General features: G+C 41.9%; 1 pseudogene; it reads right to left on the bottom strand.

The window, feature by feature from the left end:
• Nucleotides 1-12224: 12224 nt before the first annotated feature.
• LOC125132630 (E3 ubiquitin-protein ligase RNFT1-like) lies at nt 12225-12994 on the bottom strand (annotated as a pseudogene).
• Between the last annotated feature and the right edge of the window lie 11234 nt (nt 12995-24228).

Below are 24228 nucleotides of genomic sequence, written 5' to 3'. Positions count from 1 at the left end.
CTTTTTTTAAAAATTAAAAATAAAATTTTATTTTATTTATTTATTTTTTTGTCTTTTGTCCTTCCAGGGCTGCACCCTCAGCATATGGAGGTTCCCAGGCTAGGGGTCTAATTGGAGCTGTTGCTGCCGGCCTACACCACAGCCACAGCAATGTGGGATCCGAGCTGAATCTGTGACCTACACCACAGCTCATGGCAACTTGGGATCGTTAACCCACTAAGTGAGGCCAGGGATTGAACCTGCGTCCTCATGGTTCCTAGTCAGATTCGTTTCCGCTGTGCTATGATGGGAACTCCTAAAAACAAATTTTTTGGCCATGCCCATAGCAGGCAGAAGTTTGGGGGCCAGGGATTGAACCCGTGCCACTGTGGTGACCCAAGCCACAGCAGTGACAGCACCAGATCCTTAACCTACTGAGCCACCAGGGAACTCCCCCAGGCTCTCTCTTTTTTTTTTTTAAAGCACACATATGCTTTAAAAAAGAGAGACAGTCTTTTGGATGCCTGGTAGCCCCTGAGGGAAAAATCCTTGCTTCTGTACTTGAAAGGCTAACCTGAACTAGCTCAAGGTTCCTAACTGGGACATCCGCAAATGGCATGTTAATGGGATCACATAACTCCCTTTCAAGCTCTTTATAGTGGCCTCCAGAGTCCTGCCCTCCTCACTGCCACACTCCCCTTAGCTCTGTGCTCTGGTTACACTGAGCTCTCTTTTGACTTCCAAGCCCTTTCTCAGATCTTTTTCCTTGCTGTTTTCTCTGCCTTGAACACCCTTCCTCCTATTCTCATGGCTTGGTCCTTGTCATCCTTCTTTTGTTAGTTTAAATGTCACTTCTCTGGAAAAGGTTGTTTTGACCTCTTTCTTCTCCTTATTCTTTATATTCTTTTTTTTTTTTAATGTCCCCCCCCACCTCCCGCTGCCAGGGATTGAACCCATGCCACAGCAGCGAGAACGCCAGGTCCTTAATACCCTAGGCCACCAGGGAATTCCAGTTCTCTGTATTCTTGACTTCAGCCCTTGTTTGTTTTCATCACAACCCACAGTTATTTGTAATTTTTTTAATTTGTTTTTATTTTCTATTCCCCACTTGAAGATCAGCTTCTTGGCGGTGGGATTGTTTATGTCTTTCTCATCATCGTATCCCCAGCACTTAGCGTGGAGCCTGGTGTATAGCAAGAGCTTAAAAAGTCATTTGATGAGGAACTTAGATTACAAACGTATTGAATGCCTACTGTGTGTCCAGCTGTAGGAAAGCCCTCAACAGCTCCCCTGAGGTGGGTAAAGATTATTCCCATTTTAAAGATGAAGAAATAGGTCCAAAGAAATCAAACAACTAGCTCGAGGGCACCTCTTTGATTAGTGGCAAAGACGAGATTTGAACTTCCTTTTGAGTCCTGAGCTTTCTGCAAAATTGATCCTGTTAATACTTTACCCGAGCAATGTTCGAGAGTCACTCAACTAAAGAAATGTGTGGAGGGGATCAAAAGTTGGGGAACAAAGCTATAGATTCTGTTAACAGCTCTCCTTGGCCTGAGGGAGGGAGCTGCTACACAGGGTCAGGCCAAGGAGTAGACTTAAAAGGCTAAGTGACAGATTTTAGGTTAGAAATCATATACTGAAGGATTTTAATGGTTCTTTAAAAATTGTAATTGGTAATAAGTCTGGATTTTTTTGTACTCACAGACATAATAATTTCTTGCTAGTTTGATTGAACAACAACAAAAAAAGATTAAGTCCTGACCATTTTTTAGAGAATGAGTTCTGGCTACTGAAATCCTTCAAAGCTACTTTGATCAAAGAATAGATCTGTGGTTGCCAAGGGAGAGGGGGAGGGAGTGGGATGGACTGGGATTTTGGGATTAATAGATGCAAACTCTACATTTAGAATCTATCAACAGTGAGGTTGTACTGTATAGCACAGGGGACTATATCCAGTCTCCGGGGATAGACCATGGTGGGAGATAATACAAGAATGAGAATGTATATATATGTATGACTGGGTCACTTTGCTGTACAGCGGAAATTGGCACAATGTTGTAAATCAACTATAATAAAAAAAATTAAAAACCAAACATCACTTTAAAAAACTTCTGTTTAAAGTGATTTCATGGTTTAGTTATTTTGACTGGGGCTCTGCGTATTTTGCTCTGTCTGGAGTCATTATTGTTTATGTTTCAGTAAACTCTTAAGGGGTGATCTTCAGGCTTGTTTTTAATAGGATGAAACAAATTTTAAAAAGTAGCAGCTTGTTATCAAATGCTCTGTGTGCCTTTTACTGTTTGAAAATGTCATTAGCATTTGGGGTTTCATGGAGCATGGAATATCATCATTAACCATTTTTAAGACTAAGATACTTGAGTCCTGAGAAATGAATTGGGAAGTTATATTGCTTTAGACTACTCTGGACCAAAACTCTTAATTTATATGCTGAAGGGGTGAGTTTATAGAGATGATTGTAAATTCCGTGAATATATTCCCTACTCAATTCTTTTCTATACATGAGTGGTCCATTTCAACATATCAGCTTAAGAGTGATGAGTAGGGAATACTTGTAAGGCTTCCTTCAATATTAAACAGGAAGTAAGACCATTTGTAACTACGGTGTTTTGAAAGATTAAATCAACCATGTTCCTTTCCAGGGCATTACATATTCATTTGTAATTTGGACATGTTTATCGAATTCCTCTTGAAATGAGGTCCAAGGACGTTCTGAAGTGGGAAGGTACACTGACAAATAGAGATGAGCAGCATTTTCAAGAGCGATCATTTTAAAATTCCAAGGAGTAGTTCTATGGCTCTCCTTGTTAACTTCCTTGATAGACATTTTTAATAAGCTTGGTTTAATATTTAAAAATAAATTAATTCATTCCTAGAAAGATTCCTCCAGGTGATCTATTGCTTGCTTATTTCACTAATTAGAAACTCCACTGCTATCTCCTTGTCCAATATGGCGGAATTCACTAGGCAACTTAAAAAATTTACCTTGGCTGTCCAGTAGGTGGCATTGCCTGCCCTGGCTGCTACCTCAAGTCTCTCTTCCTCTGGGGGAACCTGAATAGCAAGTCAGGTATTTGTTACATTTTTGTTGTATCCATTCTGACTTGTCCACAGTCTCATTTTTGAGCTTATCTGTGATTCCACTAAGGGTAGTCCCTTGACAGCAAAAGTGTCTTTGATACCCAGATAACTTCTCCTCGAAGTCTTGGGGCTATCATGTGGTTTCAGAGAGCGTTCAGAGTGAATGACTAATTCTACAAAACAAACCAAGGTTCCTCTAGCCGTGAGAGGTGAAGAAATGACTGAACACTGAAATGCTACAGAGGTAATTATGGTTAATATCCTGTGAAAGTTATAGACGGCTTCAAACCAAGCATAAAATTAAATAGGTACGTTAAAAACTTTAAAACCTCATTCATGACTTCGAAACTTTTAAATAAGTTTCGAGCAAACAGTTAATCGGGAATTCATTTGTTCTTTGCCTGAAGAAATAACACAAATTGAACTTTCCCCAGATTTAGTAATTAACTAAAAACTTTATTTCCATTGAGTTAGAATTCTGGCCAGAGGTTGATTCCTATGCTACTGTTTCAACAGCTATCACCTGAACTAACACTTCTTCTTGGTGTTTTTCACATTTAAATAATTTGCCAACACTTTTGAGGTACATCAAGTACTTTTGTGCTTATCATATGATTTTGCTCCTTACTTACTATATATTAGCTGTTATCACCTGATGTTACTTGGGAGACCCATTGGCTAAAGTTAAATCACATTTGTTAGAAAGAAGAGCGTTTAAAGTTGGAATTGTGATAGTCTCCTATCCTCGTAATACGCAACTGCTCTCTTATAGATCACATCCATCAATTCAGCACCCCCAATTCAAAATTTTACTCTGGGCTTCTTAACTGGTCTTGGTATGACAGGCTCACGGGGAAGAATAGAGATATAAAAGCAAAGGAGAAGCTGAAAGCAATCAGTGGCTTCTCGAAAATTTCCCTGTGCTAGACCTACTGAAAAGCCCTGCTGTAAGCATTGATCTTATTTTAAATGTCCAACTTCTTCATGTTGTTTTGATAAGAAGGGTTTCATAATCTCTAGAGCTTAGTAATTGGTTCCAGGAATAGCATAGACACTTAGGTGGTAAGTGGTAGACATTAAACTCTTGTTATAACATAGCTGATCTGTGGCTCATTTTGGCATCGCTGTTTTCTCTGTCCACAGAGTTTTATTAGGTATGGCATAGTTCTTCCTTGTTGGAACCACACATCCCAACCAAATGGGCTTAAATCTCAATAGCCAATGAGAGACTGTATCTCCTGTTTGACAGCACAGGGGTCAGTATCCATGTGCCTTATTTTCTGGTATCTGAAAGGTTATGGCTCATCTCTTTGAGGGCACAGTCTCCCCTTCAAGCATCAGTCCCAACTGCCCCAGAGGGAATATTCTTCTCTTGATTTATGATCTGGGACCTCTTATTGTCCCTGGACTCCTCTAAGCTGAACTTTATGTAAATCATCCTATTAGGATTCAGTTATAGAGAGCAGAATCTGCTGAAGTTGCTTTATGCAGAAAGGGATTATTATAGGTTATTAAATAGGTCTCAGAATTATTAGATGGACTTGAGAGAAGACTCTAAGCTGAGGAGGCAGACACTGGGGTGAATTCTCAAAGCCTTGATGCCCCACTGGTTTGCTAAAAGAGCTGCTGCCCTGGTCAGGCAGCTGCTTTTGCTAAAATGGTACCAACTCTGGGGCCATACCACTCTGCTCTAGCTGCACTGGCACAAATGATGCCACGTGCTTTTCCTTTTGCAATTAATTTGTCCTGAATTCAAGTCTTAATTGCATGTGATTGGCAGAACTTAAGTCACATCCATAACCCATAGCTTCAAAGGAACTTGAAGAAAATAAAAGCTTTTTGGCCATTGAAGTATCAGAAGGATCACATAAGATTATTGGAATAGATGTGACCATGCCAATCCACAATTTTTGCCACTACTCATAGTCTATTGAAGTCAGATTGAGTCAACTCACTTCCCCAATTGGTAAAAATCCATGCATCCTTTTTTTTTTCCTTTTGTCTCTTTAGGGCCACACACCTAGCATATGGAGGTTCCCAGGCTAGGGGTCAAATTGGAGCCATAGCCATTAGCCTATACCACAGCCACAGCAAAGCAGGATCTGAGCCGCATCTGTGACCTACACCACAGTTCACAACAATGCCAGATCCTTAGCCCACTGAGCGAGGCGAGGCCAGGGATCAAACCTGAGTCCTCATGGATGCTAGTCAGATTCGTTTCTGCTGAGTCATGAAAAGAACTCTTCATCCAGCCTTTTTTGTCATGATGTGTAGTAAGCAGATAGCCAGAATATATTTATATAGATTGGTAAAGTGTTTTTCCTTTATCTCTGCTGCCATGCTTCTACTTCTAAATAAAATCAGTAGTTTAATGAATAAGAAATAATATCTTTTGTAGAGGCTTATGTGAAAGTTGGTAAAATATTGAACAGAGATGGATGATACGGTACCACCCAAGCAGATCCCATTGCCTTAAGACAAAATCATCTACATGAGAAGATTTTGTTCTTGAAGATAGGAAGTAAAAGTGAGTTTCATAGATTAATTGTTGAGTTGTGTGGTGGGAGGCAACTTGTTGGTACACCTGTTTTTCTGCATTTCTCTTTGGTGTTAGGGGACATATCAAGGCTGCTTTTAGTTTGGGACTCGGTGAGTGGGCATCCATCCACTGCATTTTCCTTTCATTTTTATTTTACTTGTTGGGTCATTGAAATGTTCCAGTTTCAATCTTTTGAAATCTTTTCAATCTTCAATACTTTTCCTTAAAATATATATATTTTTTTGTCTTTTTAGGGCTGCAGGTGCAGCATATGGAAGTTCCTGGGCTAGGGGTCGAATCGGAGCTATAGCTACCAGTCTACATCACAGCCACAGCAATGCGGGATCCAAGCCACATCTGTGGCATACACCACAGCTCATGGCAATGCCATATCCTTAACCCACTATTGAGGCCAGGGATTGAACCTGCATCCTCTTGGATACTAGTTGGGCTCTTAACCTGCTGAGCCACGACGGGAACTCCCGATTTTATGATTTCATTAGTAAGAGTGGTTAGAAAATTACTCAGTGAATTCTAACCCTGTGGTTAATGATTTCCATTCTTTTCTGATCACACCTCAATGCGAATGAAATCTCTCCTTCTGTATCTGCTTTCTAGTGAGCTGAGTCTGTCCACAAAATTGGCTGTGCTTATTCTTTCAGATGGAATATTGGAATTTGAAGGATCTCAAGACACTTTGCTCAGATGTGACTCTCTGGACCCTACATTCTAAGCCAGAAGCCCTGCTCTTGCTCTGAAAGCTTTGAAATGATAGCTTTATTTGATTGGTGCTTCACATATGTTAATTATGAAACCCTGGGTTTCTTCCCAGAAAATGTACAAATGTACTCTATGAAGTGAAAAGGCGTTTGGATACTTATATATGATTTTGGTAATATATGTATAAAAGCCATTTTTGTGGCTTTAAAGAAGCGTCAGACCTCTGATTGCATTACAATTCCCATAAAGCTAAAGCGAAGCTGAACTTGGAGTTCCTTTCATGGCTCAGCGGTAATGAACCCGACTAGCATACATGAGGATGTGGGTTTGATCCCTGGCCTTGCTCGGTGTGTTAAGGATTTGGCGTTGCTGTGGCTGTGATGTAGGTCGAAGACACGGCTCTGATCCTACGTTGCTATGGCTGTGGTGTAGGCCTGCAGCTGGGTCCTCAGTTCAACCTTTAGCCTGGGAACTTCCATATGCCAAGGATGCAGCCCTAAAAAGACAAACAAAACAAAACAAAACAAAAACCCAAAAAACCAAAAAACAAAAACAAAAGGTGAAGCTGACCTTACATTTTTAATTGGCACCAAGATTAGATGTGTGTGTCTCAAAAAGATTTTTCAAGGTGGTAGAAAGACAGATTAGAAAAAAAAAAATTGGAAATGAACATTTTTTCTGCCTAATTAGCCTAGAAAGATCCCTTGGTTTTTAGGAACAAAAAAGAAGAAACGCCAGGTGAGTGGATAATGCAGTGGGGTTCTTAAATAATTCATTTTTGACATGTTCTACTGCCATCGTGAAGAATGTAAATATTTCTTGCTCTAAGCAAGCACATCAGGCCTTGGGAACTTGCCTTCCTATAAACCCTGCTCTTTTGATAATCCAAAGAGGTCTTGGATTCTCAGCCTTGTACCTGACAGGGCTGTAACCAAGCCACACAACATGGCTTTCTTTTTTCTTCTATTCCATTATGGTAGATTACTTTTCTCCAAATATATATATATATATTTGCTTTTTTTGGGCTGGACTGTGGCATATGGAAGTTTCCAGGCTAGGGGCCGAATTGGAGCTACAGCTGTTGCTGGCCTATGCCACAGCCACAGCAACGCCAGATCCGAGCCACGTCTGCGACCTACACCACAGCTCATGGCAACACCAGATCCCTGACCCAGTGAGTGAGGCCAGGGATCAAACCCACATCCTCATGGATATTAGTTGGAGTCCTTTCCACTGTGCCACAGTGAGAACTCCTAAATATTCATTTTTTAAAATTGTTATTTCCCCAATACAATTTTTTTTCCCACTGTACAGCATGGTGACCCAGTTACACATACATGTATACATTCTTTTTTCTCCCATTATCATGCTCTGTCATAAGTAACTAGACATAGTTCTTAGTGCTACACAGCAGGATCTCATTGCTAATCCATTCCAAAAGCAATAGTTTGTATCTATTAACCCCAAGCTCCCAATCCATCCCACTCCCTCCTCCTCCCCACCGGGCAACCACAACTCTATTCTACAAGTCCATGATTTTGTTTTCTGTGGAAAGATTCATTTGTGCTGTGTATTACATACCAGATATGTGATATCATATGGTATTTGTCTTTCTCTTTCTGACTTACTTCACTCAGGATGAGAGTCTCTAGTTCCATCCATGTTGCTGCAAATGGCATTATTTTGTTCTTTTTTATGGTTGAGTAATATTCATTTTTAAATTTCAAAAAATTATTGAACACCTCTTATGTAAGGTCTGTGTCACCCCTCATGTGGGAGACATAAAGATGTGATGCCTACCCTCGGGGAGCTTAACTAAGACCTAGTCCTGACTCTAGCACTAACCCTTTGCTCTGGACAAGGGGGGAGGGCCTCCTTGTCTATTCTCCATGTCATTCTCAAGCTATCATTCTCTGACGTTTGCTTTCTTTTTCACCAGACATCCTGTTGACTGCTGTTTGTAATTTTGCTAATGTTTCTCACCACCTGATTTCAGTTTTCCTTTCTGCCTTTTTGGTACTCATTTCTCCAACTCAGACCTTTTTTTTCCTTGTCCTTGTCTACATGGCAAATGTGAAAAATAATGTGCTTTACTTAGTAAAATTTTTATCAGATAGAAGCTCAAATCCTGAAAGTATTAATTTGAAAGTTATGTCTTAGTCAGCTTAAGGGTTCCCTGAGGGCATAGTAATTGAAAAATCTACATTTAAAAATCTAATTTAAAGTTTAAAAATGAAGGATACACATGTAAATGATATTCCTAATTGCTATAAAGGGAATTGTGGGTTCTTAAGTACTTGATGTTAGAGAGTACTTCTATTAAATCCCAGACTAGTAAAATGTATAAATGATAAAATTACTCTAAGGATAAGAAAGGGTTGAGAGAGGCTCATTTTGTTGTTGTTGTTGTGGTGTAGTTTTATTTTTTTATTTTTTATTTTATTTTTATTAGAGTATAGTCGATTTACAGTGTTGTGTCAATTTCTGCTGTATAGCATAGCAACCCAGTCATACATATATACACATTTTTTTCCTCATACTGTCTTCAATCATGTTCTATCCCAAGAGACTGGATATAGTTCCCTGTGCTGTACAGTAGGACAGGCTCTTTTTAAAGTAAATGTGAAAGACTATAGTTTCAGGGATCATTTCTATAGTTTGTAAAAGTAATTATGATGGTGAATTTTGTGGGTCACCTTGACTGGGCCACAAGTTGCCCAGATATTTGATATTTGGTGTTTCTTCGAGGGTGGTTTTTTTTTGTTTATTTTTGTTTTTGTTTTTGTTTTTAGGGTCACACCCAAGGCATATGGAGGTTCCCAGGCTAGGGGTCTAGTCAGAGCTGTAGCTGCCAGCCTCAGCCACAGCCACAGTAACGCGGGATCTGAGCCGCGTCTGCAACCTACACCACAGCTCACGGCAACGCTGGATCCTTAACCCACTGAGCAAGGCCAGGGATCGAACCCACAACCTCATGGTTCCTAGTCAGATTCGTTAACCACTGCGCCACAACAGGAACTCCTACTCTAGTTTTTCATACTGAAGATATCTATGTACCTGTATCTATATCTATGTATCTCTCATATACATATACGTACACATGCACACACACGTATGGCTTTTAATGGTCTCTATTTTCTACAGAATAAAGCCCAAATTTTTAATTAAAAAAATTTTTTTTTGTCTTTTTGCCTTTTCTAGGGCTGCACCCGAGGCATATGGAGGTTCCCAGGCTAGGGGTCGAATCGGAGCTGTAGCCACCGTCCTTCTCCAGAGCCACAGCAACATGGGACCCGAGCCTTGCCTGCAACCTACACCAGAGCTCATGGCAACACCAGATTCTTAACCCACTGAGCAAGGCCAGGGATCGAACCTGCAACCTCATGGTTCCTAGTCAGATCTGTTAGCCACTGAGCCACGATGGGAACTCCCCAATTTTTAAAATTTATTTTTTCTTTTTCTTTGTTATGGCACCCCTCGCATGTGGGAGTTCCCAGGCTGGGGATCAAACCCACATCACATTGACAGTGCCAGATCCCTAACTGCTAGGCCACGAGGGAACTCCCAAAGTCCAAATTTTTGCCTGTCGTTCAAGATCCATAGCAGTTGGCCCAAATGGCTAACCCTTTTGAGTTCATTTTCTGCAACTCTCCCCGAGTGCCTACCTTTCAGCCAGAGAGAGATTCCCCACACTCCTTAGGCCATGTTGTCTATTTCACTCCTTCTACCTTTGCTGGTGTTGTTCCCTCTGCTATATGTTCGTTAGTGACTATAAGAGATAAACCCCTAAACCTCCAGGGCTTAGTCTGATGAAAGCATACTTATTATATTTGCTCAGACAGTAGTGAAATACAATCCCTCCTGAGGGTGGCCTTTCTCCACATGTTTCAGGGCCCGGTTTCCTCTATCCCATGGCTGCTCTACCTTCACACCACGACTCCCAAGGTTTTCCTCTTCATCTCCCTTCATCTGGAAGGGAAAGGGCATGGAGGGTCATGCGTCAAGGGCTGCATGGACCAAGTCTGGAAGCAATAAATGTGATGTTTCGTTGGTCAAAAGTGATATGTGGCTGTGTCTAGCCACAAGGGAGGTTGGGAAACATAATCTAGCAGTGTGACCAGGAGAAAAAGGAAATGGTTTTCAGTAATTTGCTAACCAGTGTCCTCCACAGTTTTTCCTTCTGGCCACAAACGCTTCCATTCTTTCTTCTTTCCGTAGACACATTCTTTTCTCCCAAGAGGCAACCCCAAGACCCATGACATCATTGTAGCGGGACCAAGTTGACCTTCAGATGACATACATGGTGTCTGGATGGGGCTTCTTGGGGAGATCTGTGAATAAAAAGATAAGCTGTTGGGGAGTTCCCGTTGCGGTGCAGCAGAAACGAATCCGACTAGGATCTGTGAGGATGCGGGTTTAATCCTTGCCCTCGCTCACTGAGTCAAGGATCTGCCGTTGCCATGAGCTGTGGTGTAGGTTGCATATGGGGCACGTTGCTGTGGCTGTGGCTATGGCTGTGGCTGGCAGGGGTAGCTCTGATTTGACCCCTAGCCTGGGAACTTCCATATGCTGCAGGTGTGGCCCTAAAAAGCAAAAAAAAAAAAAAAAGATAAGCTGTTGGTCCCTTCTCCCTCTCAATATATGTATGATAGTGGTCAGAGATCAGATTACTACAATAAAAAGTCTCTTGGAAAACAAAAGAATGGAAGACACTCAGGAGTTACTGGTTGTTCCTATGAATGAAATCCTGCTGAGTGGGCCTCAGGAAGGCTGGCCCTGTGGGTGGGAAAGTCCTTGATTAGATTCTGATCCTGCTGCCTGGGTGGAACTCCCGTGTCCACTTGGTCCATCCTCTGGGAGGGTCCTTGTCCTTGTCCTATAGTCCATGGCTGCAGCTGGAGAGGATACTTGGCAGTTTTTCCTTCTGGAGGGCTCTCCAACTCTCACAGCCTGCTTCCTGCTTGTGCAAGGGCAAGATCCTGAGATAGTTTCAGTGTTCAGACAGTCAAAGGCTTTTTCAGGTTAACCTCATATATACTTGGCAGTATAGTTTACCCAGAAATGTAGGTTTTTGATCTGTTAGCTTCTAGTTAGCTCCACCTGCCGGGAAATGTGTTCAGAGTTTTGCAGGCCTGTCATTCTTGAGTCTTACTTATTTGCTTTCTCGCCCCGTGCCCTTCTTCCTCGGTTTAATGATGGTTACTTTGGGGACAATAGGTTGGGGTGGGGGCCACACCATTAATGCAATCTTTCTAACAACACTTCAGGTTTTTAAAATAATTGAAATGATTAATTCTTATTGATTGCTAATTGTATTACAAAGAGTAATACGATATTAAAATATAGCATTCTCAGTAAATTAATGTGCACTTAGAAAATCTAATGGTCAGGGGTAAATTATAGCATATAGAACTTTCATTAAAAATATAAGTTTTATGAACTTTTTTTTGAGATTTGGGATAAAGACATATCTTAAAATATTGTGAAAAATATACTTTCTTCTGAAACAATGTTAGAAAAGAATACTCAAATTCCCCTAAAACAACTGGTTCTAGTTAATTATCCAGTTGCCACTTTTTGGGCAGAATTAGCAAGAAAATGCATTTACAATTTTACATTGCAATCATATGTCAAGTAATTAGGATGGAAGAAATATGGTGGACATAGACATTAGGTTGATTATTACTTATTTTCAAAACCAGTGTTCTTTCACTCATTTAAATTAAAAAAATTAAAACACCCACTTAAATCTTACACTAGCATTCTAAAAATGTTTAGGAATATTTTTCTTATTTTTTAAGCCCTAAAATCCTTCCTAGGGCCTTTAGCAATAGTCCGTAACCAATGCAATGAATATTTTGTGGTTTTAATTGTTTGTAGGACTTAATTACATTTGAAGGTGTGATGAGGTAGCCCCATCTTTCCATTTGTTTATATGGTCTGAAATCTCGCTTTTGCACAGCGGACCTATATTCTCTCTGTAAAACAGTAAGGTAATGTACTCTTCAGAAAATACATGCTGACAGATCGGAAAAATAACTTTCTAAAATTCAGCTTGGCATATTGAACAAGTATCATCCACACCTGAGCAGGTCACTCCAACTTGGTCATGTAAAAAGTATTCACAAAAGCGCTCTGAAAGTTCTCAGATTTCCAAACAAACAAACAAAAAAACACAAAAACCCAAAGTTTCAAAATGAGGTAGAATAAAGATAGTAATATCCCAAGATCTAATTATATTATTAAACTCCCTGTAGCAAATAAGGTAATGAAACCAAAACTGATATAGGAACAAAATTCAGTAAAACTGACATAATTCTTCTAAGAGCACAAGCCAGTAACCCTTGGATTTAAAAGGCATGATGAAAGAAGGCTTCACTATAGCAAGACTTTTTGAGTCTTTGAAAAGCAATTTCAAAATCAAGTCTGTAATTCCAGTAATCCAAATACTTCTGAGAAGCCCGAATGATCCAAAGTAGGATTTACAAAGATTAAATTGTAATAAAATGGCTGAGAATGAAAGAGAACAGAAAATCCTGCTAATAATACTAGTAACCAAGCTTACTGAATCTCTGTGCACCTTTTTCTTAGAAAAACCTGATTTACAATGTTTCTGTGTGCACACATGAAAGTTGTTAGAAGCCCAGTTCCAAGAGAAATTCCACATTTTCTGAAGCTTGGATTTTCACATCCTTTAGGCAGGAGGTTTATCCAAATACAAACATCTCAAGTGAAGACAAGGCCTTTCTCCTGTCTGTCTTGCACGGCCACTTTGGGAGATCTCAATGCCTGATTGGCGTGGCCCAGGAATACTTTTTCCTCTGATCCAGTTTCTTAGCAACATTGTTAGCAAATGCTTTGCCTGTGTATAAGGTGGGTGTCCACCTTTACAGCTCTGTAATAGATTCCTTTATAATGTGTTTTTTTTTTTGTTTGTTTGTTTGTCTTTTTGCCTTTTCTAGGGCTGCTCCTGCAGCATATGGAGGTTCCCAGGCTAGGGGTCTAATTGGAGCTGTAGCCGCCGGCCTACACCAAAGCCACAGCAGCACAGGATCCCAGTCGGATTCGTTAACCACTGAGTCACGACAGGTACTCCTGTAATGGTTGAAATCAAATGGCGTTAGGTTCTCTTTGTTCTTTTTCAGTGCTGTTTTGACTATTATACATCCTTTGCAGATCTGTATGAATTTTAGAATCATTTTTTCCCAATTACTGCAAAAGAGCCTGCTGTGGTCAGGAACTGAAGCTGGAGGAGTAGGGGCCAGAAAGGAGAGCTGGTGAATCAGGGAGGTCACTAAGTAGTTGTCCTGAAGCACTGGCTTGGTAGCCAAGTCCGAGCTTGAGGGAGTTTGCTGAGAGGGACCACAAAGGAGGCTGGCGTAGAGGTCTTTGGAAGGCCATGACTTGGTCCTAGCTATTGCCTCTGTGAGTTTGCATTCCAGCTTCTGGTCACAGTTGCTTTTGGTAGGTGGGGCAGACAGAAGGGAAGAACAGCTGGCCCCGGAGGTGGAAGAGGCTGCAGCGTGGGCAAGGAGGGCAAGGACAGACTGGCACCTGCCAGTTTCTCCACCTCTGCATCACCTTAACCTTGACGACCTTCCGAGCATAAGGGCAGCTGCTTCCTTCCACTTTCTAAATCTTATCTCTAAATTTAGGGTAGGAAGGGAATTCTGAGTAGGAAGGGAATTCTGAGTGGCAGTGGAATTCTAAAATGTAGAATCCCTGGAGTTCCTGTCGTGGCGCAGTGGTCAACAAATCCGACTAGGAACCATGAGGTTGCGGGTTCAATCCCTGGCCTTGCTCAGTGGGTTAAGGAACCGGTGTTGCCGTGAGCTGTGGTGTAAATTGCAGACGTGGCTCGGATCCACCGTTGCTGTGGCTGTGGCATAGGCTGGTGGCTACAGCTCCGATTCGACCCCTAGCCTGGGAACCTCCATATGCCGCAGGAGTGGCCCTGGAAAAGGCAAAAGGAAAAAAAAATAATAAAATGAAAAAAATAAAATGTAGAATCCAATGATTCCAACTCAGCCAGATTGATGTACAATAAAACCATGTTCTCAAAGACTCATGGGCATAGAAAAGAAACTTGTGATAACCAAAGTGGATAAGGGGGTGGGGTGGGGGATAAGTAGGAGTTTGAGGATTAACAGATACACACTACTGTATATAAAATAGGTAAACGAGGAGGACCTACTGTATAGCACAGGGAACTCGACTCAATGTCTTTGTAGTGACTTATAATGAAAAAGAATCCGAAAAAGAATATGTGTGTAAATGTATAACTGAATCACTTTACACTTGAAACTAACATGAATTAAGTAAATTAATTATACTTCAATTAAAAAAAAATCACCCCCGCAGTCTCTTTGTTATCTCTGCATCACCATCTTTATCCAACCAGCCACCAGCTCCGAGTGATTCTACATCATTTTTTCTGCATTGTGACCCCTTCCCTTTTCTGCCATTGCCCTTCTTTAGTTCAACCCTTCCTACTTTTTATACCTGGATCGCTTTGTTAGCCTCCTCACTTGCACCTTCACTAAATCTGGCTGTGTAGGAAGGGCATTGTACCACCCATGGGGTGCCATTCACAGACCCATGGAGTGGCTCTCCCTAGGTTGTTTAGGGCACAATGTGCAGAACTGTAAGTAGCGGTTTCATCTCAGTTATTCTTCTTCCCTCTAGTAAATTGGACCATTTTTTTACAAGGCAAAACTGACCATGTCATCTTCTTGCCTAAAATCCTTGGCCTTCCATGACCTTCAAGGTAAAAATTTCTTAGCCTGGCATTAAAATCCATTTTATTTATTTATTTATTTATTTATTTATTTATTTATTTATTTTTTGTCTTTTTGCTATTTCTTTGGGCCGCTCCCGCAGCATATGGAGGTTCCCAGGCTAGGGGTCGAATCGGAGCTGTAGCCACCGACCTACTCCAGAGCCACAGTAATGCAGGATCTGAGCCGCGTCTGCGACCTACACCACAGCTCACAGCAACACCGGATCATTAACCCACTGAGCAAGGCGAGGGATCAAACCCGCAACCTCGTGGTTCCTAGTCGGATTCATTAACCACTGTGCCACAACGGGAACTCTTAAAATCCATTTATGACCAGCAGATGAGCCTATGCTCTGAGATCAGAATTTCTAAATTGGAATTTTATCTTAGCTGTTTGCAAAATATATGACCTTGGGCAAATCCCTTAATCTCACTGGGCTTGTTTCTCTAACTGTGAAATGGGAAGAGGGTAAGAGGAGGGTCCTTTCCTCCACAAATTTTGTCAGCATCCCCTGAGATGTAAAGATGGCATATTCCTTCTACGAGACAATCTCTCACTACGATCTGTCCCTACCCCAACTCTACGCTTCAGCTTAACTGAACTCCTTATAGCAGTTTTCCATGCTGTGACCCATCCTGCCTCTGTGTCTTTACACAAGACCCTGGAATTACCCCTGGCTAGAACCTGCTCATTCTCTTGGACTCACTGACTCATCACTTCCTCCGGAAACCTCCTCTGATCCCCTCAGCATCAGTATCTGCTCCCTTGGGCTATTTTAGCAGTCAGTGCTTGATTATACCACTGTAAATTCTCTTTTTCTGTTACTTGACTATCTCTTCTGCTGTGTAAACTACAGACTCTGTCCCCTGCTTGACCATGAACTCAAGATCTTGTTTCCCTTAAGGGTGGGAACTGTTTTACCTGCCTTTATCTGCAGCTCCAAATGTAGCACAGCCTAGGTGCTTAAGAGTGTGTGTTTGCAGATTCTTAAAAATGTTTATTAAATTAATGAATATAATGAATGATGAGGGCTGGAATGGGCATTGTTTCACTTCAAGACAATGGAGAAACTTCAAGACAATGGAGGGAAGATTTGGAGACAATGCATAACAGCAGGAATTCCAGAATTCTGAAACTTAGTGATTTGGTAATTCTCTTAATAGAAAGAATGACTAAGGACATTTTTGTCAAGGCATTGTGTATTAGCAGTTGTCCAATATCCACTGCTTTGAAACCTTTTATAGAAATATTATTGAGGGAGTTCTTGTTGTGGCTCAGTGGAAATGCAGCCAACTAGTATCCATGAGGGTGCGGGTTTGATCCCTGGTCCCACTCAGTGGGTTAAAGATCCGGTGTTGCTGTGAGCTATGGTGTAGGTCACAGGTGCAGCTCAGACCCCATGTTGCTGTGACTGTGGTGTTGGCTGGCAGCTGGCAGCTGGCAGCTGGCAGCTGCAGCTCTGATTCGACCCCTAGCCTGAGAACTTCCACAAGTGTGGCCTTAAAAAGCAAAAAACAAAACCAACCAAAAAAACCAAAAAACCCCCAAACCCCCCACCCCCAAAAAAACTATTGAATAATCCATAAAAGTTATTTAAAGAGTATTCTCTTTGTCAGTGGTCAATGGTAATACCTAAAAACATAAAGCAGCTGTCCTAGGTAAATTACAGATCAGCATTCTGGGAACTATCTGTTAATTCCATAATGTCTGTATGAATGCAATCATTTAGACAGTGCACCATGCCTCAGTTAGTAGTTTATACCTGAAGTTTCTGATGGTGATCTTGAGAACGAGTAGTTGTTTTTTTCTCCAAAATTTCAAATTTCCGTGTATTGAATATGTAATGAAATAAAAAATGCATCTGTAGGGATTTTTTTCATATTAGAAACTTCTGGATGAATAATCAAGTTTCTTAAAATGTATGATAAAAATGTCAGTGCATAGCCTTAATATCAGAAGACATTAAATCTAAGCACTTCTGTGCGGCTACAGAATTTGACCTTTTCCAAAAACCCATCTCTTCTTCCAATTGGTACGTGTTTTGGTACAAGTGAAATTTTAATAAATATGGAAGTACTCACGCTCAACACCAATATCATGCCTTGTTAGGCTTATGATTCTAACTGCTACCCCATGCATTACAATTCTAAGATTAAGGAGAGTGACTTGCTTAAATATTTTACATCTTACAAATGAATGAGACTATGAAGATCTCATTAAAGAAATGGGCAAAGGGCATATCAAAGCAGTCAGAAAAAAAGAACTAGAAATGACCAATACTTGTACAGAAAACTTTGCACGTGGAAAAATGCAAACCAAACAGTAGCGAGATACCATTGGAACCTATCACTATAGCAAAGGGTGTGAAGAGGAAGCAGTTTCATCTATCGCTGTTGGGAGTATGGATCTGTGTAGTCTTTCTCTGCAATTGGAGAATAAGTGTGAAGAGCTTCAGAAATGCTTTCAGCTTTGACTAGGAATTCTACTTTAGGAAATGTGTTCTAAGAAAATAATAGGACAAATGGAAGGTCTATGTTGAAGCATATTTACTGCAACCTTGGTTTTCAAATGGCTTTGGGTGGGGAACTGGCTTTAGCCTGATTTCTCTGTGGGGGGACAGCTTTTTCTCTAATCGTTTTGGTCCCTTTCTAATGATACACTCCTGCCCTGGGGGAAAGAAGCCACTCGTTGGGGTGTGGAGTCAGGGCTCTGCTCCCTGCTCTCTGGCAATTTGGGATGTGCCTGCAGAGAGGACGAGCTGTCATCAACTTCCTGCAGGTGTAGTTTTTGTGGGGAAGGCCTCCCTCCACTGGGGAGGCCTGCGGTTTCCCATCTTTGTCTGCATGTTTGGGGAACTCTGTTAAATTCCAGGAACTGTGTTCGGAATCTCAATGGGCTGCATACCTGACCTATGACCTATATCCAATTTTTATCAAAAATAAGGCTGATGGGATTTCCTGATGTTGCTCAGTGGTTACAAACCCAACTAGAATCCTTGAGGATGCAGGTTCAATCCCTGGCCTTGCTCAGTGGGTTAAGGATCTGGCATTTCCATGAGCTCTGGTGTAGGTCACAGATGTGGCTCAGATCTGGTGTTGCTGTGGCTGTGGTGTAGGCCAGCATCTTCAGCTCCAATTCAACCCCTAGCCTGGGAACTTCCGTATGCTGCAGGTGTGGCCCTAAAAAACAAAAAAAGAAAAAAAAAGAAAAAAAAATATAAGATTGATGTTTTGTATTCCAGCTGTCAGACTCCTATTGCTCAGTTAGTATTGAACTGGGACTTCCTGATGCTCTCAAGAAATAACAACAGAATAGAATTTGGGTATTTAAAAATTGATTGATTAAAAAGATGTGTGCATAAAATTGAATATGATGTAGCAAGTCAAAATGATTTCACTGATGCACTTACTGATAAATGAGGAAGGTTCTAACATAACATTTTGCATATTAACACATTTATTATATGTCTATAGTTAGTTCTTTTCCTATCTCTTTCCTTCCTCATCTGTGTTTTCTAAAGCTTCCTTAACTACATAAAACAGGTTAATTACACGTTTGTTTCAGTCCAGGCTGTTTTTATCACTGTGTTTACTGTTCATGGTAGCTGGTGGCTGCTTTGCCTTCTTCTTTTGTCTCACAGGCAATTTCCTTGGTGGGGTGAGCAGGGTCTTGGCCTCAGGCAGGAAATCTGGAATCAGGTCAACTTTTCCCAGCTGGACACCTCCTTACGTGGACTCTCACACAGGACCCGGCCCCCTTGTGGTCTATGGCTTCTGACTCCATCCCTCTCCCTTCTGTGCAGAGAATGGGCCCAAGTGAAGCCATAGTCCTCTTATTCCTCCACCGCCGCATTTGGTCTCCTTCCCAGGCACCCGGGCTTATGTCTGAGAAGAGCCAGTGCCTCGGCCATCCTAGGCCCCTTGAGGGTTGGGAGAATTCTCCCACCGAAGAGAATAAAACTGTAGATAGTAACAAGCCCGTGGTGAGCTGGTGCTCAGTTTCCTCTTATTTATGGAGATGCCACAATCTCCGTCTTTCTCAATGGATTCTGGGAAATGGAGTTCTCCACACCAGTGAGGTTTCTAGATAACTAATATTTACTACCTGAAGAGCTGACACTATTTTCTCCATCATTTTTAATGGAAATCGTACGGAAGGGCTTTCAGTTTATTTCCGCATTCAGTATTTTTTTGATGACGCAGTCTCCTCCTTAACAAGAACATATGTTATTGTGCTGTAAAAGGGTGATGTTTGCTGCACACGGTGTAACATGTAGTCCTGAAGAGCAGCTCCTGGTTGTACTTTCAAGGTCATGCTTGTGTTTTTCAATGGTTGGCCTCCTTCCCCTATGGACAATGGTTCCAGCTGACAATCTTTGTATTCTGGTTGAGATCTTGCTATATTGAAAGAGTGTTTGGTTGGGAATGGCTCTGATGAGCACCAAGATTCAGTACCTTATGGCAGACATTTCTGGCTATGTCATTTGCTTCTGAGTTTGCAACTGTGTTTCTGTCACTTAGTTATAGTGGTCAGTGGTCTGACCTGTGGGTGAAGGGGCTATTCTTGCCCTTTGCAGCAAGATTTCTAGTCACCTTTTTGACAACCAAATTAAAACTCACACTTTCCTTTACAATCAGGCTTCCTTACAGATTAACGATCACTTACCTTGTAATTTTAGGAACTGTGGTTCAAAGAAATGAAGTCAATTTTCTAATCTCGTTGGCAATGAAATATTTATGAACTTCAGGATCTGTTCCTGAGGCTATGAGTGGAAATCACAAGGTATTTCTAAAAGAATTTTAAGGGGGATAATTGAACGCTCATGCATTAATTTATTTAATAATGCTACTCAGCTTAATTAAGAAATTAATCTCTTATTGATTTTCCATTGCCGAAAGCGTATAGTGCGATTCTTTTTAACATCCTATCATCAGGTGCCTTGTTAGCTCAATAGGTAGCACGTCGGTCTCATAACCGCCTATCATTTAGTTTGGCTGCCTAAGAAACACCCAGAACATATGGTTTAAAACACGGTTTTGCTATGTTCTGTGATTCTGTAGATTAGTCAGTGGGCAGCCCTGCTGGTCTGGGTCATCTTGGCTTGGGCTAAATGGTCTAGATTTGTATCACTCCCATGTCTGTTTGCTGGTTTTTGTTTTTGTCTTTTGGGTGCCACCCCAAAGGCATGCAGAAGTTCCTGGGGCCAGGGATTGAACCCACGCCACAACAGCTACCCAAGCCAGGGCAGTGGCATGGCTGGATCCTTAACCTGCTGAGCCATTAAGGGAACTCCATTATATATTTCTGTTGCTCTGGGACACTGTGAAAAAATGAACAAGACAGTAAGGATGGTGTGAACCAGGAAAGGTTGGGAACTACTGTTCTACATTTTTTTTTTTTAAACTACTGATAAAAGTAGAAAGTCAAGAAGGAAAGCTAGGTTTGGGGAAAGCTGAATGGATTCAATTTTGGATACGTTGAGTCTGAGGACCTAATGAACCATTCAGAGAAAGATACAGAACTGGGATTCAGGCAGGAGATTTCGAGTGGAGCTAATTCCACCCTTGAATACTTCTGTGAAGGCTCTCTTGCTGACTGGACAGTGTATATACTCAAGAATTAAATGTAAAAGGAAAAGGTAAGGTTTCCAAAAGGGAAGGAACCTCAAAAAAACAAAACTCAAAACCAACCTGCAAAACAACTGTTCTTGGGCTTTTTGCCTTTTCTAGGGCCGCTCCCACAGCATATGGAGGTTCCCAGTAGGGGTCTAATCGGAGTTGTAGCCACCGACCTACACCAGAGCCACAGCAACGCAGGATCCGAGTCGCATCTGCGACCTACACCACAGCTCACAGCAACACCGGATCCCTAACCCACTGAGCAAGGTCAGGGATTGAACCCACAACCTCATGGTTCTTAGTCGGATTTGTCAATCACTGAGCCATGACGGGAACTCCAGGGCTTAGTATTTTTGCAAAGGTTAAATGGACACATTTAAATTTCCCTCTCGTGTCATATTTCATTGCAAAGGAAGATGTCTAAGAGGGAGCCATGAGGTTTATTGCCCTAGAGAAGGAGAAGGTGAGCTCTCGACGTCTTAGCCAGATGTTGTGGACACAGAGGATTTGTTAAATTACTTTATTTCCCATTCCACACCTCACTAGCTGAGCCCAGAAAACTCAGATCCTAAAGGGGTCCCCATTATACAATAGGAAGGCACCTTGGACAAGTTAAATCAAGAAGCAGGAGAGGGAGTTCCTGTTGTGGCTAAGTGGTAATGAACTCGGTTAGTATCCATTTGATCCCTAGCCTCGCTCAGTGGGTTAAGAATCCAGTGTTGCTATGAGCTCTGGTGGAGGTCACAGATGCGGCTTGGATCTGGTATTGCTGTGGCTGTGGTGTAGGCCAGAGTCTACAGCTCCGATTTGACCCCTAGCCTGGGAACCTCCATATGCCGAGGGTGTGGCCCTAAAAAGGCAAACAAAAACAAAAACACTAAAACAAAAAAACCCTGCCTCTTTCCTTGCATACACAGATTAATTTTTGGCTAAGGTGGTTGTGGACAGGAATAGGAAGACAAGATAATAATTAATGTCTTGTAACTCCCCTGACAGCTTGGAAAAAAATGATGTTTCAAAAATGAGAATAACAATAAGGGCAAAGGAGATGTTGCTTGTGTCCAAGCTGGGGGCTCTGGAAAGCTCATCTTATTTTTTTTTTTTTTTGGTCGTTTTGCCATTTCTTGGGCCACTCTCGCGGCATATGGAGATTCCCAGGCTAGGGGTTGAATTGGAGCTGTAGCCACCAGCCTACACCAGAGCCACAGCAACTCGGGATCCGAGCTGCATCTGCAAACTACACCACAGCTCACGGCAACGCCAGAATCTCAACCCACTGAGCAAGGCCAGGTATCGACCCCGCAACCTCATGGTTCCTAGTCGGATTCATTAACCACTGAGCCATGATGGGAACTCCTGGAAAGCTCATCTTTTATCCTGTCCACCTGTACCAACCTGGGGGTAGGACCACAACAGCACAGACACAAGGAGAACTTGTAGTTTTATTTTCCTATGCTGCTACTACTGCCCATGTTTTATGGATGGTGGGACAAGAGCCAGTAGGTTTCCCAAGGCACTATCTTCCCAGCCTGCCCCACCAAGACAGGGTGGACTGCCAGGCCAGGAGCCTGGGCGAGGGACAGGGTAGCCACTGTATGGTCTGCAGCAGACACTATAGAGGTGAAGCTGAGTCATGCAAAGGTTCTGACTGAGCAAGAAGCCCCCAGTGAGTAATGGTAACTGTCTTGAGTCCAGTAGTAACTTCCTAATGCTTGCCAAGGACCCCCATGAAGCCAAGAGGCCCTTCCCTCAGTGTCCTGAGGACCCATTGACAATCCCCTCCTCTGATGTCCAGTGGTCCTCTTAGGGAGAGAAGCAGGGGAAGAAGGCAGCTGTCCGAGGGCCAGCACTGGCTACATAATTTTCTGGGCCTAGTGCAAAATACCAATGCAAGCCCCCTGTTCAAAACTTATGGATTTTAAGACTGCTATAGCAGAGCAGTAAACCTTGCATTGAGGCTCCACTTCACAGGTCTTGGACCCATGAAGCCAGCTGAGAACCTAAACATTTTTTTTCCCACTAGAGATTCTCAGCATTGCCCAAAGGAATTAAGTTATCAGAATCCATTGAATTTAAACTGCCTCGGGAGTTCCCGTCATGGCACAGCTGAAATGAATCCATCTAGGAACTATGAGGTTGTGGGTTTAATCCCTGGCCTCGCTCAGTGGGCTAAGGATCTGGTGTTGCTGTGGCCCTGGTGTAGGCTGGCAGCTGTAGCTCCGTTGGACCCCTAGCTTGGGAACCTCCATATGCCGTGGGTGTGGGCCCTAAAAAGACAAAAGACCAAAAAAAAAAAAAAAAAGAAACTCAAACAAAGAAACAAACAAAAAACTGCTTTGGACATTGGGTTAATTCTTTTCCCATTAACTAGTGAATAGGAGCCTGCGAGAAATATCAGATCGGTTTAGGACAATCAAGACTTTAGGGAGTTGGGTCTGTTGTCCTGTTGTAAAGGCATCCTGTCTCCCTTTGACTGAGAAGGACTGGTGATCTGAGAGGTTAAGGGATTGCTTATGGTCACCCAGGTAGTGGTGAAACTGAGGTTTGAACTTAGATGTGACTATAAAACACACATCACATTCTTTGCAGATAATAGATTCCAAAGTCAAAGTTAAGTCTTCTAAAAAAATTTTTTTTAAAGGTTGATTTTTTTTTTGTCTTTTTGTCTTTTTAGGGCTGAACCTGAGGCATATGGAGGTTTCCAGGCTAGGGGTCTAATCGGAGCTATAACCGCCAGCCTGCACCACAGCCATAGCAATGCCAGGTCGGAGCCACGTCTGCAATCTACACCATAGCTCACGGCAACGCGGGATCCATAACCCACTGAGCGAGGCCTGGGATTGAACCTGCAACCTCATGGTAAGTCTTAAAAATTGAACTTTAAAGTGATATTCCTTTTAAAATATGCTTGGGAGTTTCCCATTGTGGCTCAGTGGTAATGAACCTGACTAGTATTCATTAAGGGTTGGTATTGGTATGAACTGCGGTGTAGGCTGCAAATGCGGCTCTGATTTGGTGTTGCTGTGGCTGTGGTGTAGGCTGGCAGCTACAGCTCCAATTCGATCCCTAGTCTGGGAACTTCCACATCCAAAGGTGTGGCCCTAAACAAAATAAAAGACAAAAAAAAATGTGCTTGCTTTCATAAGTACTTGAATAAAAGTATGTCCTATCATCGTAGGAATGATCCTGCCTCTAGAGGGCGTGTTGGGGAATTGAGCAATGTTGGTTGTGTGAACAGATTCTGTAGACATCTCATGGGCATAGACCAGGCACATGAAGAAGTTGCAGTTGGCAGGGCTGTCCTACACAAAGAAGAATTGCTTGATGTCCCGCATAGCTTTTGAATGTCTCACCAGTCACTCAGGTAGGTAAAAATTTGTTTATGAGTCTAGAACCTAATAACATTTAACATGTACACTCAGTACTTTTTGCATGGATTAAAACTAGGTTGAACTTTCCATGAATACAAGAGCTGTGTAAATAAAGGAAGAGT

The sequence above is a fragment of the Phacochoerus africanus genome, chromosome 8 (genome assembly GCF_016906955.1).
Source record: "Phacochoerus africanus isolate WHEZ1 chromosome 8, ROS_Pafr_v1, whole genome shotgun sequence".
Lineage (NCBI taxonomy): Eukaryota > Metazoa > Chordata > Mammalia > Artiodactyla > Suidae > Phacochoerus > Phacochoerus africanus.
The sequence above is the reverse complement of the archived record's forward strand: the minus strand, read 5'-3'. Positions and strand labels throughout refer to the sequence as shown.